Below are 14196 nucleotides of genomic sequence, written 5' to 3' on the forward strand. Positions count from 1 at the left end.
AGAAACAACCTAAATGCCTATCAAAAGATGAATGGATACACAAAATGTGGTGCATACATACAATGGAGTACTACTCAGCCAGTAGAAGAAATGATGTTTTGATGCATGCTAAAATATGAAGCTGGAAGACATGCTGGATGAAATAAGTCAATCACAAAAGGACAAATACTGTATAACCTCACTTAATAAAAAGACAAGGAAAGACAAACGTAGAGACCAAAGTTTATTAGTGGTTACCAGGGGCAGAAAGGAAGGAAAAAGTGTGGGGAGGTTAATGATGATGGAAATATCACATTGATTAAGAGTAGGGTTGCATAGCCGATTATTGTATTAGCTGTCAATAAGTCATACACCTGTAAAAAGTTGTGTGATAGATACATTTACAACAGCGACCAAGAAAAAAAAAGTAGCTGCGGAGGCTGTTTATGCACAACCAAAACCTCATAGGATATGGTTTCTTGGTTTGGAGGTTTAGGGTCGTGCCTTCATGGGACATCCCAGTTAATTGACCTAATAATATGTTAGTGTTTCTGTTCTACCTCCTAGCTCGATACGTAGTACCTGGGGTTTTAAAAGCTTGCAAGCAACCATCCAAGACACGATTGATCTCTTTTAGCCTGGAAAAACAGAGGAAGAAGAAGAGTAAGGAATAGGAGGCTATGGAATGTGTGGCTAATTACCTCCATGAACAACTGCCTCTTTTGCCATGAGATCAGAATTGCATGGTAACTGGCTACCATTACTGAACATTTTGATCAAAGATCCCATAGAAGAATTGATCAAAAGGGGGAAAATGTAGAACAGAATTTCACATTCTCATGGAATTTAGACTTCCTTCAGGAAGGTTAGATGAACCCCTGAAACTATTGCACTTAGATAACCTTTAAACCTTAAACCAAAAATATCCCCTGAAGTCTTCTTGAAAGCAAACAATAGTTTAGCTTAATTAGTAAAAAAATGTCCTGTCTTAAGCATTATGCTTTTTTAAGTACTATCTATATGAGATCAAATTGACAACAGCAACTCAAAAGATTACATAGGAAACTTAGGGGGCAGTGAATTGATGTTAATAGGGGAGGAACAACTCAGAAATGGAGAATGAGAATGTTTGCACAACTTGAAGAATGTAATCAGTGCCACTAAATGGTATATGTAGAAACTGTTGAATTGGTGTATGCTTTGTTGTGTATTTTCTCAACAACAAAAAAAATTGATAAAATTACATTGTAAAAAAAAAATCTTAAAGTTCATACTGGCCTACGTGATCTCACTTGAGCTTTATGAGACTCCAGAGATGATATACATGTCAAATTAAAAGTCTGGATATATTTTGGACAATTTTTTAAATTGAGTTAATTTTATTTAACTCTTTCATCATTCTCTACCTGCGTACAGTAATCACATACACAGTATTAACAAAGAATTGTTACACATTAATTGCTTTTGAAACAATATAACTTCTAAGTATGAAACAATGAAATCAAGATGTGCAAAAGAGCTATGAGAGTTCTAATTAAACTCCGGCATATTTGTCTGCTTTGGCCTTAGTTTCTTCATCTGCAAATAAGCAAGTTAGAGACAGGTCAGAGTTCCAAGCTCAACACTGCTGCTTATTGGGGAACATTTAGCAAGTTACCTAGTGTTTCTGACTAACATTTATTCTCCTGTAAAACTGGGATGATAATATCTACCTTTCAAATTTTTGTGAAAATAAACTAAGTAACATATATAAAGTGCCTCGCTCTGTGTCTATCATAGACTAAGTAATTATATAATAACTAGTTTTTAAATTTTTATTATTCTCCCTCTGGGATCCAAATTATTCAACAGACAGGAGCTACATTTTTGTTTTCCCCAAATCCTAAAATGGCCTGGATAGATTGAATCAAGATGAGGGACTAAACACATGGCCACCCAAATTCCCAAAACAACAAAAATTGTATTTGTTTTTAAAAATGTGGAACTACTGAAAAACAAAAGTAGTACTATTAGAAGACAAATTTTGAGAAATCCTTTGAAAACTGAAGGCAGATAGGATCTACCTAACACAGTACAAAACATGGAGAAGATTACTGGGAAAAGTAGCTCTGTGGGTGTTCCAGGTTTAGAAATTACAGATTCCAGAAACAGCGAGGTTCTTTGAGAAACCTCACTTAGTAACAGGGCAAATGACCGTAATCCTTCTGATGTCTCCATTATTTGTGCCCAACTATGAGGCGTTTGCCACCACACTAGAACTCATGCCTAGTCCATTTGGTCTAGAGTAGCTGGCAGTGGAACACCCTGTGGATCTGGGTGGCTGGCGGAACAAGAGGCCCCTATGCTCAGAATCCAAACCAGCTATTATTAATATAACCCAACTAAAAGTACAAAGCTAACAAGTTCCACCCACGTACTCAGAGCTTTTAACCAATGTTTTTAATCAAATACTATTAATCATAAACAGCCTGAGATTGCTAAGAATTTGGGAAAATTCTAACATTAGGGATAGGAGCCCACCCCCCAAAAATATACATATGCACAATCAGAAAAGAGAAGAGCTTTGGAGATTAAAAGCTTGATAACACAAATTAGAAACTCAATAGTCAAGGTTTGAGATAAAGTTAAGGAAGCCTCCTAGAAAGCAGAGCCAAAAGACAAAGAGATAGATGGAAAACAGAAAAGATAAAAGTTCAATATCCACTTAGGAGTTCCAGAAAGAGAAAAACAGAAAAAATTGAGTAAAACAATGAAGTAACAATTCAAGAAAATGTCCCAGAATTGAAGGACATGCATTTCCCATACGAAAGAACCCACTGAGTGTTCAGCAGAAGAGATGAAATCAGACTGATGTCAAAGCACATAAAATTGAAATTTAAGAATACTGGGGACAAATAAAAAATTCTTCAAACTTTCAGAGGCAAAAATAAACCACAGAATCAATGATTAGAATGGCCTCAGACTTCTCAACACCAACTCTAGAAACAAGAAAATAGTGAAGAAATGCCTTTAAAATTTTGAAAGGAATTTATTTCCAATCTATAACTCTATACCCAGCCAAACTATCAATCAAGTGAGGATGTAAGAAAAAAAAAATTTTTTTTTCTTCTTTTGTATTTTAATGGCTAGGTTTGTTAGCTTCCTTTGTGGTTACCTTAAAATTTGCCTTTACTGTTTTAAGTTTAAACCGATCTTTTATTTCTTGATATCTCCTTAACTTCCTCTCTATATGGAAGTTCTATGACTACACTGTTTATTCCTTCTTTTTTGTTTTGACGTTGGCATCATTTACATATTGATATCTCTGGTTCCCTATTTTCAGTCTTTTAGCTTTGTCTTGTTTTTGCTACTTCCCTGTCTAAGTTGATAACTGGTCAGTCTGCCCTGTGTTCTAGTCTTGGGTTGTTGTCTGATACTGTTGGTATCAGAAGACTCCCTTTAGTATTTCTTGTAATTTTGGTTTGGTTTTTACAAATTCCCTTAACTTCTTTTATCTGGAAATGACCTAGTTTCGCCATTGTTTTTGAGAGACAGCTTTGCTGGATATGTAATTCTTGGCTAGCAATTTTTTTCCTGCAAGGCTTTATATATGTCATCCCATTGCCTTCTTGCCTGCATGGTTTCTGCTCAGTAGTCAGAGCTTAGTCTTATTGACTCCCCTTTCTTGATGGCCTTTTGTTTATCCCTAGCAGCTCTTAAGAATCTCTCTTTATCTTTGGTTTTGGCAAATTTAAGTATAATATGTCCTGGTGACTTTCTTTTGGGATCTACCCTATGTGGGGTTCGATGAGCTTCTGGGTAGATATCTTCTCATCTTTCATGATATCAGGGAAGTTTTCTACTAGCAAATCTTCAACAATTCTTTCTGTGTTTTCTGTTATTATACCCCCCACCCCTGTCCCCGTTCTGGTACTCCAATCACTCATAGGTTTTTCCTTGTGATTGTGTCTCATATAATTCTTAGCCTTTCTTCATTTTTTTAATTCTTTCTTTCTGATTTTTCCTCAAATAAATTGGTGTCAAGGGATTTATCTTCAATCTCACTAATTCTGACTTCCATTGCCTCAATTCTGCTCCGATGACCTTCTACTGAGTTGTCTAATTCTGCAATTTTATTGTTAACCCTTTGGATTTCTAGTTGCTGTCTCTCTATGGTTTCTAGCAGCCTGTTAAATTTGTCATTTCAGTTTTGTGTTATTTTCCTGAATTCCTCTATTGCTTTGTGTGTTCCTTGGCTTGGTCTGAGTTTTGCCTGATCTTCCTGATCTGTTGGAGATTTCTGTATACTAGTCTTTTGAATTCTTTCTCAGGTAATTCCACAGCCTTGTCTTCCTCCAGAAAGTTTCCTGGTTTTTTGTTTTTGTCACTTGCTGGAGCCATCTTGACCTTCCGCTTTATGTGATTTGATATTGACTGTTGTCTCTAAGCCATCAATAAGTTATTTACTTATTATATGTTTTTTTACTATGTCCTAGCTTTTTGTTTTGTTTTCATTTGGTATGCTCAAGCAGGCTGGGCATGTGAGCTGCTTTGGTTATTGGTGTCTTTGAAGCTCTCACATCCTGTCTCCAGGTGGTTAGAGTAGCTACTAGGTGTGTGAGCCCAGGAGTCTGTTCAGTTTTCTTGTGCGGGTGCAGCATAGGTGTCCAGGTCATTGGTTACCGAGTGTGTGGTACAGACTCTCACCTACAGTTCTAGACGGCCAGGGCTGCATAGGGGTGTTCAGAGCAGGCAACATATCTGGCTGCAGTAGGGGACTATGTGTGGAGCAAGGCAGAGAGCTGATGGCTGCCTCTAGGTGTCTGGGTGGAGGGTGTGTCCCTGTCTCCTACAGCACAAAGTGGGGGAGGGTATTGCAGCCAGTCCTTGGGCACCTGGTGCTGTTGGCTGGAGGGACTGGGAGGTACCACTTATTCTCAGACCCCTGTCATCAGGTGGCTAGATGGAATGGTTTGTACTATCAGCTCTCAGGCCCCTGATGTGGGTGGGCAAAGTCCCTGCTTAAGGGGCACAGCGTTGTCAAATGTCAGGAATCTGCATCTCGCCCTTGGCTGCTGCAGTCGAAAGTAAGTTTCAGGTATGTGCCCTGCTGTTTTATGCTAATGAGGGCAGCCAGTGTTTAATCTGCCCGCACAGGTCTAGGCAGGAGTAAAGGGCGCTACAAGTCCCTGGACCCCTTATGCCAGTGGCTGGACATAAGGGCAGGGCCTCCCAACACGACCTGAGTACTTTGCTTACAGGGCGTGGCGTTTTTTAAAGGTGGGAGATTGGTGTGGGCGTGGATAGCCCTGAGTTCTAGCAGTTGTTGAATACTGTCAGACTGGTGCTGGAGCAGAGCAGGTTGGATGATGGGTGACAGAAAGGAAGTGCTTCTCAGCTGTGAAACTGTGGGGGAGAGGATATTATGCCCCCATGCTGTAGGTTAGATGCTTGCACTTAACTTTCACAGGTCCAGTGCCACTTCCTCCGGGCTCAAGAGGCTTGTGCAGACCTGCCACCTCCTGGCCTCTCCCAATGCGGTGAGACACGTCCTGAACACTACTGCTCACCTCAGCCCACGTGCACCGGCCATCCCAGCCAGCAAGGTGCTGGCAGCCTCATAACTGGCACTTCTTCGCTGCTTTTGAACTGTCTCTCCTTCCCCATGTCGCTCAGTCTAACTCTTCAGCTTTCTCTTTAATGATCAGGGCTCCTAGATTGTCATATATAATTGATTCACTTGTTTTTTTGGGTCTTTGTTGTGAGATGGGCGACAGGAAGCATCTGACTATTCTGCCATCTTGCCCCTTCGCCGAAAAAATATATTTTTTAATGTAACATCTTGATTGAGATCTGTCTGATTCACAGATGATATAATTAACAGAATTGTACAACAATCACCACAATTAATTTTAGAATATTTCATCAACTGAAAAAGAAACCCCATGCCCATGATGAATTCACTCCCCATTTCTCCCCAACCCCAGCCCTAGGCAACCCCTAATCTACTTTGTCTCTATCAATTTGCCTACTCTGGACATTGCATATAATTGGAATCATGCATATGTGGTCTTTTGTGACTGGCTTCTTTCACTTGGCATAATGTTTTTGAGGTTTATCCAGGTTGTAGCTTATACCAGTACTTCATTCCATTTTATTGCCGAATAATATTCCATTTGTATGAACAGACTACATTTTGTTTATTCAGTCATGTATTGGAGCCCTGGTAGTGCAGTGGCTTAAGTGTTTGGCTGCTAACCAAAAGGTCAGCAGTTCCAATCCTCCAACCACTCCTTGGAAGCCCTATGGGGCGGTTCTGCTGTGTCCTATAGGGTCGCTATGAGTCGAAATCAACTGCATGGCAATGGGTATTCATCAGTCGATGAACATTTGGATTGTTTCCACTCTTTGACTATTATGAATAATGCTGCTATGAATATTTGAGTGTAAATTTTTGTGTGAACATGTTTTCAATTCTTTTGGGTATATACCTAGAAGTACTGAATGGGGTTTTTTATATTTTTTTCAAAGAAAATATTTTTATACATGGAAGATTTCAAACACTTATCCTCCCATACACCATTCTTGAGGAATTTGATAGAAAACGCACCTGACAAAAATAAGGGATTAAACCAATAAAAAATAATACATGGAATACTGAAAACAGGAGATGTAGCAAAGGAAAGAAGCAAAGACAGTCCCCAGGATGACAGAGAAGGGACACCCCAGGATGACCAGTGGACATACAACCAGTCGATTGGAGCAAGGTAACACAGGAGACAAACATGTCGAGATGTGCTAGCACCAGAACTTCTACTATTGAACCATCTTCTTAAACTGATGAAACACCGGGAATATGTGTTCCAACAAAAGCTAAAAAAGGAAAACATAAGGCCCAGGAAACAGAAAATCCAACCTAAGAGAAAGGCAAAGAAAATTCCAAGTACCCTTGTCCTGGCACACAACACTCACCAGTTTAGATAGATAAGTTTTCAGGAGAGATAGTCCCAAGCATATAATTCAAATCAATAAACTACCTGATTTGAATGCTGTGAAATATTGTGTTGTTGTTAGGGGCTATCAGGTTGGTTCCAGCTCACAGCAAGCCTATGTACAACAGAACAAAACACTGCCCAGTCCTGCACCATCCTCACAATCACTGCTATGTTTGAGCCCATAGTTGCAGCCACTGTGTCAAGCCATTTCACTGAGGGTCTTCCTCTTTTTCACTGACCTTCTACTTTACCAAGCATAATGTCCTTCTCCAGGGACTGGTCCCTTTTGATAACATGTCTAAAGTATGTGAGATAAAGTCTTGCCAGCCTCACTTCTACGGAGCGTTCTGACTATACTTCTTCCGAGACAGATTTGTTTGTTCTTCTGGCGGACCATGGTATATTCAATATTCTTTACCAACACCCTAATTCAAATGCATCAATTCTTCCTTGGTCTTCCTTATTCATTGTCCAGCTTTCCCATGCATATGAGACAATTGAAAACACCATGGCTTAGGTTAGGCACACCTTAGTCCTCAAGGTGCTGTCTTAGTTATCTAGTGCTGCTATAATGGAAATAGCACAAGTGGATGGCTTTAACAAACAGAAGTTTATTCTCTCACAGTTTAGGAGGCTGGAAGTCCGAAATCAGGGTACCAGCTCCAGGGGAAGGCTTTCTCTCTCTGTTGGCTCTAGGAGAGGTCCTTGTCATCAATCTTTCCCTGGTCTAGGAGCTTCTCAGTACAGGGGCCCGGGGTCCAAAGGATGTGTGCACTCCTGGCACGTCTTGCTTGGTGGTAATGCAGTCCCCCTCTCTCTACTCATTACTCTCTCCTTCTATCTCTTGTAAGATAACAGGTAAAGCAAGCCACACCCCAGAGAAACTTCCCTTACATACGATCAAGGCTGTGATCTGAGTAAGGGTGTTGCATCGCACCATAATCCTCTGTAACGTAACCTAATCTTGCCTTATTAATCACAGGCAGAGATTAGGATTTATAACACATAGGAAAATTAAATCAGATCACAAGATGGAGGACAACCACACAATACTGAAAATCATATCCTAGCCTAGTTGACACACATTTTTGAAAGACACAATTCAGTCAGTAGCAGTGATATCTTTGCTTTTCAATACTTTAAAGAGGTCTTTTGCACCTGATTTGCCCAACGCAATACGTTGTTTGATTTCTTGACTACTGCTTCTTTGACAACTTCAATATTTTTTCCAGTTATGGTGATGTTACTTATTGGTCCTGTTGTGAGGTTTTTTGTTTTCTTTATGTAGAGGTGTAATCCACACTGAAGGCTGTGGTTTTTGATCTTCATTACTAAGCGCTTCAACTCCTCTTTCAGCAAGCAAGGTTATGTCATCTGCATATCATAGGTTGTTAATGAGTCCTCCTCCCATCCTGATGCCATGTTCTTCTTCATGTAGTCCAGCTTCTCAGATTATTTGCTCAGCATACAGTTTGAATAAGTGTGGTGAAAGGATACAACCACAATGCACACCTTTCCTGATTTTAAAACACACAGTATCCACTTGTTCTGTTTGAACGACTTCCTTTTGGTCTCTGCACAGGTTCCACATGAGCACAGTTAAGTGTTCTGAAATTCCCATTCTTTGCAATGTTATCCATAATTTGTTATGATCTACATAGTCGAATGCCTTTGCCCAGTCAATAAAACACAGGTAAACATCCTTCTCGTATTCTCTGCTTTTAGGCAAGATCCATCTGACATCAGCAATGATATCCCTTGTCCCACATCCTCTTCTGAATTCGGCTTGAGTTTCTGGCAGTTCCCTGTCAATGTACTACTGCAACCATCTTTTAATTATCTTCAGCATCACTTGCAAGTGGTATTAATGATATTGTCCAATAATTGCCACATTCCATGGGATTATCATTCTATGGAATTGGCACGAATATGGATCTCTTTCAGACCATTAGCCAGGTAGCTGTCTTTCAAATTTTTTGGCATAGACAAGTGAACACTTCTAGTGAAATATTGTTCTGAGGAGTTACTGGAAGATATAAAAAGATCTATCAAAAGCATTTGACCATGTGGATCATAAAAAATATGGAGAACATTATGAAGAATGGGAATTCCAGAACACTTAATTGTGCTCGTGTGGAACGTGTACATACATCAAGAGGCAGTGTCTCGAAGGGAACAAGGGGATACTGTATGGTTTAAAGTTGGAAAAGTGTGTGGCAGGATTGTACCCTTTTACCTTACTTATTCAATCTGTATCCTGAGCAAATAATCCGAGAAGCCAGACTGTGTGAAGAAGAACACAGCATCAGGATTGGAGGGAAGCTCTTTAACAACCTGTGATATGCAGATTACACAACCTTGTTTACCGAAACGACGTGAAGCACTTATCAATCAAGGTAAAAGACCACAGCCTTCAGTATGGATAACACCTGAACATGAAGAACATGAAAATCCTCATTACTGAGCCCATAAATATCATGATAGATGGTTAAGAAATTGAAATTGTCAATGATTTTATTCTACTTGGATCAATAGTCAATACCCATGGAAGCATCAGTCAAGAAATCAAACGACATATTACATTGGGCAAATCTGCAGCAAGAGACCTCTTTAAAATCTTAAAAAGCAAAGATGTGACTTTGATGACTAAGGTATGCCTGATTCAAGCCATGGTCTTTTCAGTCATCTCATATTCATGCAAAGCTGGACAGAGAAAAAAGAAGACCAAAAGAGAATTGACACACTCAAATTGTGGTGTTGGTGAGGAAAATTGAACATACTATGAACTTCCAGAAGAACTACCAGATCAGTCTTGGAGGAAATACAGCCAGAATGCTCCTTAGAAGGAGGAAGGGAGACATCAGAATGTAAAAAATAATTATATCAAATTAAATCAATAAGAAAAAAGAAGCATTACAGAATAATGCAGAAAGAATGGGAACTACAGTTCTCAGAAGAAAAGTTACAAATGTCCTATAAACATACAAAACCCACTGCTGTGGAGTCGATTCCAACTCACACCAACTATCTTAGATATCTATACTAAAAGTGGATGGCTTTAACAAACAGAAACTTATTCTCTCACAATTTAGGAGGCTAGAAGTCCAAATTCAGGGCACCAGCTCCAGGTGAAGGCTTTCTCTGTTGGCTCTGGAGGAAGGTCCTTGTCATCAATCTTCCCCATCTAGGAAATTCTCAGCACAAGGACGGGCTCTGCTCCTGGCTCTTCTTTCTTGGTGATATGAGGTCCCTCTCTGCTCACTTCTCTCTTCTTAAATCTCTTGTAAGATAAAAGGTGATATAGGCCACACCCCAGCAAACTCCCCTTACATCATATCAGGGCTGTAACCTGAGTAAGGGTGTTACATCCCACCCTAATCCTCTTTAAGATAACCTAATCTTGTCTCATTAACCATAGACAAAGATTAGGATTTACAACACAGGATAATTCCATCAGATCACAAAATGGAGGACAGCCACACAATACTTGGAATAATGGTCTAGCCAAATTGACACACATTTTGGGGGGACACAATTCATCCCATAACATTTCACCCTTTGGCCCCCAAAATTCATGTCCTTGTCACATGTAAAACACATTCACCCCATCATGTCATCCCAAAAGTCTTAAATCAACTCCAAGTCCAAAATCTCTTCTTCTGTAAAATTTCCCTTCATCTATGAAATCTAGAATACAAGTTATCTGCTTCCAGAGTACGATGGAACAACCACAAGCTAGACATTTCTATTACAAAAGGGAGAGATTGCAGGGAAAGAAGGGATAACAGGCACCAAGCAAGCCGGCAGAACACATTACATTAGCTCTCAAGCCTTGAAAATAATCCTCTGTTCTTTGAGACCATTTAGGCAATAGCGTTGCCTTCCAGATGCTTTGTATTCTAGGTGGAGGCCCCTCACCCCTGGGCTTCAGCTCCACCTTCCAGGCCCACTGAAACGTCAACTCTGCTCCCTTGCATTTGGGAGACCCCATTCTCCCAATTCATCTGATTGGCGACCCTACCCGCTTGGCCCAGGCAGGCCCCATTCTTCTGTCCCTTGGACATGGCAGCCCACCCTCCACAACTGAGTTGGCGAAGATCTGACTCTTTGAAACCTAGGATGCTGTACCCCACCTTTTGAAACCCCAGAGGCCATGGCTTGACCCTTTGAGACCCCAGAGGTCATCACCCTACCCTTTGAGAATGAGGTAGCTCCACTTCCTGTGTTCCTTGTCTCTTTAGCTTCTGCTTCCTGGTTCCTTGGCCTCTTGGCTCCTTGGGCCTTTTGGGCTGACCCAGAGTCTGCTCTGCTCATGCAAGTGTTCCAATGCTCTTTAGCTCTATTGATAAGTGCCTAGAGGCACCCCACTTCACCAGTAAAACTCGGCTGGAAGGTACTCAGCTCTCTTGCTCCATAGGTCGCAAGCCTAGCTCCACTGGTAAGTGCCCAGAGGCATCCCACTTCACTAGGAAGCCTCCTGCCTGAAGGCACCCAGCTCTGTCGCTCCATGGGTTGGCTCCCTCGCCATCTCGCACTAGTCTCCTTAGCTTTCTTTGCTGGTGCTTCTCGCCATCTGCGTCATCTCTAGTGTTACAACTCACCTCACTTCCTTCTCAGTCCTCAGCAGAATTCTTTGATGTCCATAATTCCACCAACAGTCTCTTCAAGGCAACCTAGGCTTTTACTATTAGGCACTTTAAAACTCTTCCAGCCTCTACGCATTATTCAATTCAAAAGCCACTTCCACATTGTAGGTATCTGTTAGAGCGGCACGCCACTCTCCTGGTAACAAATTCTGCCTTATTTAACCAGCGCTGGTGTAACAGAAATACCACAAATGGATGGCTTTAACAAACAGATGTTTATTCTCACAGTTTAGGAGGCTAGAAGTCCAAATTCAGGGCATCAGCTCCAGGGGAAAGCTTTCTTTTCTGTGGGTTCTGGGGGAAGATCCTTGTCATCAGTCTTCCCCTGGTCTAGTTGCTTCTCAGCGCAGGGACCCTAGGTCCAAAGGACACACCCTCCCCCCCCCCCGCGGCACTTCTTTCTTGGTAGCAGGAGGTCCCTCACTCTGCTGTTTCTCTCCTTTTATCTCTTGTAAGATAAAGGTGATGCAGGCCATAACCCAGGGAAACTCCTCTTACATCACATCAGGGCTGTGACCTGAGTAAGAGTGTTGCCTCCCACACTAACCCTCTTTAAGATAACTTAATCTTGCCTCATTAACCACAGACAGAGATTAGGATTTACACTATAGGATAATTCCATCAGATCACAAAATGGAGGACAGCCACACAATACTAGGAATCATGGCCTAGCTGAGTTGAAACACATTTTTGAAGGATACAATTCAATCCATAACACCAACAGGGTAGAACTACACTAAGGCCATAAATCTTTACAGAAGCAGACTGCCACATCTTTCTCCCATGGAGCCGCTGGTGGTTTTGAACCTCCAACCTTTTGGTTCGCAGTTGAGCGCTTTAACCACCGGCCATCAGGGCTCCTTTCCCACCTTACTCGTGTTAAGGAAATTCATATTATAACAAATTCCCCATTAGAGGAAAAAATAATAGGAAAACTGATTGATATTCTCCAGCATTATTTATGTTTTAAGGTAATAAATACTACATACACTGTTGGTAGGAACATATTTTGTTGCAGCACTTGATAAAAATTTAATTGTACATACCCTTTAACCTAGCAATTCATCTTCTAGGAATCTGTCCTACAAAAACACTCATATGCGTACACAAAGAATTTTTACTGGGCCAGCGGAATGGCTTAGATACCCTAAATGCAGTACATTAAAACAGGAATTGTAATTAAATTGTGGTAAATCCATACCATCACATGCTCTGAACAATTAAAAAGAATAAGTTAGACCTATGTTTCCTACTAAATGGAAGGAATAACAAGCAAATGGCTTACAGTTGTTATCTCTGGGTGATGAAATAAAGGAGGGATTTTTAGTGTGTAACTCTTTATTTCTATAACATTTTCAGCTTTTTGTAACCAGATCAGTAAAAGAATCATTTTCTAAAAGAATACAAATACTCAGAAAAAGAAATACCTCTTAAAATATCAGGATAGAGGAGTAGGAGTAGGCTACTATGTTGAGATGGACAAGGTTGGAGAGAACCAAATTATAGTTTGAGCCCTCTACTCTAAAATTTTGTGATTTAATGAACTGTTACTTGAGTCCTTTTGCAGAAACTGTTGTAACCACAACGGTACATGGAATAAGCTGGTATTACATTTTCTCCTACCCCTTTTATTATTGTAAACATAATTATGTCCTGAAACTTTACTCTCACAACAGTTCTACAAAAGTATGTTATTGGTTACCCAAATATGAAATGAGCAAAGCAAGCATTTTCCATTGCCACAAGGTCTGCCAATGAATAAAATTTGTACTTCAGAAAATTTTATTCAGATGCAATTTGTTTTAAATAAAGTCATCTTTACAGTATTTTAATCTCTGTTCTAGAGTACCAGTGACTTAGTTTTTCTTTTAAGTTTGTAGTTGCTTACCATGGCAATTCCTTAAATATTAATATGCAGATAAAGCTCGATTTTGGAAATTTTAATTAGGGCCTTTTTCAGAAATAGTAGTCTTATGCTTGTAGTGCTTCAGACTTTTTCTAGGATTTACCCTCCCTTTAGTTCAAATATCTATTTAGCTACTCACACTATAGTGTGACATTCGCCTCATTTACTTTTGTCAAACTTAGCCTCCTAACAAAATATTTACTTTTTGTACAAATATTCCATTTTTTTTAGCCATTCCCTTATTGGTGGACATTAGGGTTGTTTTCACTTGAGTTTGGGTGTGTATTTCCAGATTGCTGTCTGATAATGTTGTATTACTATGTGTACTCTCATGAGATGTATATAAAATGGACATTTCCATGCCAATTTATTTATTTCTAAAATTTTTTATACTTTTGAAGAGGTAATACGTACAAGTGGCATAAATTTTAAAAGTACATGGTTACAATTTCTAGTTTTCTGTATCCAGTACTGGCAGACTGAGTGATTCTACCAAACTTTCCATCAAATACAACCTTCCTATAGAAGATAACTAAAAAATCCAACATCACATATAAAAACATCTTAATATTATCAACGAGGTAAGAATATAATGAGAAATCACTGGTTCAGATCTGAGAGACTAGAACATATATAAGGTTGAAGACCCTTTTACCCTGGGGATGATTGCCAGGGTTATCAAAAAGCAACA

The 14196-nt window shown here is 39.9% G+C and overlaps 1 protein-coding gene across 2 annotated transcripts in view; it reads left to right on the top strand.

The window, feature by feature from the left end:
- Nucleotides 1-14196, top strand: part of CENPP (centromere protein P) — a 381210-nt gene that overhangs the window by 295025 nt on the left and 71989 nt on the right. The window lies entirely within an intron of this gene.

The sequence above is a fragment of the Elephas maximus genome, chromosome 9 (assembly GCF_024166365.1).
Source record: "Elephas maximus indicus isolate mEleMax1 chromosome 9, mEleMax1 primary haplotype, whole genome shotgun sequence".
NCBI lineage: Eukaryota > Metazoa > Chordata > Mammalia > Proboscidea > Elephantidae > Elephas > Elephas maximus.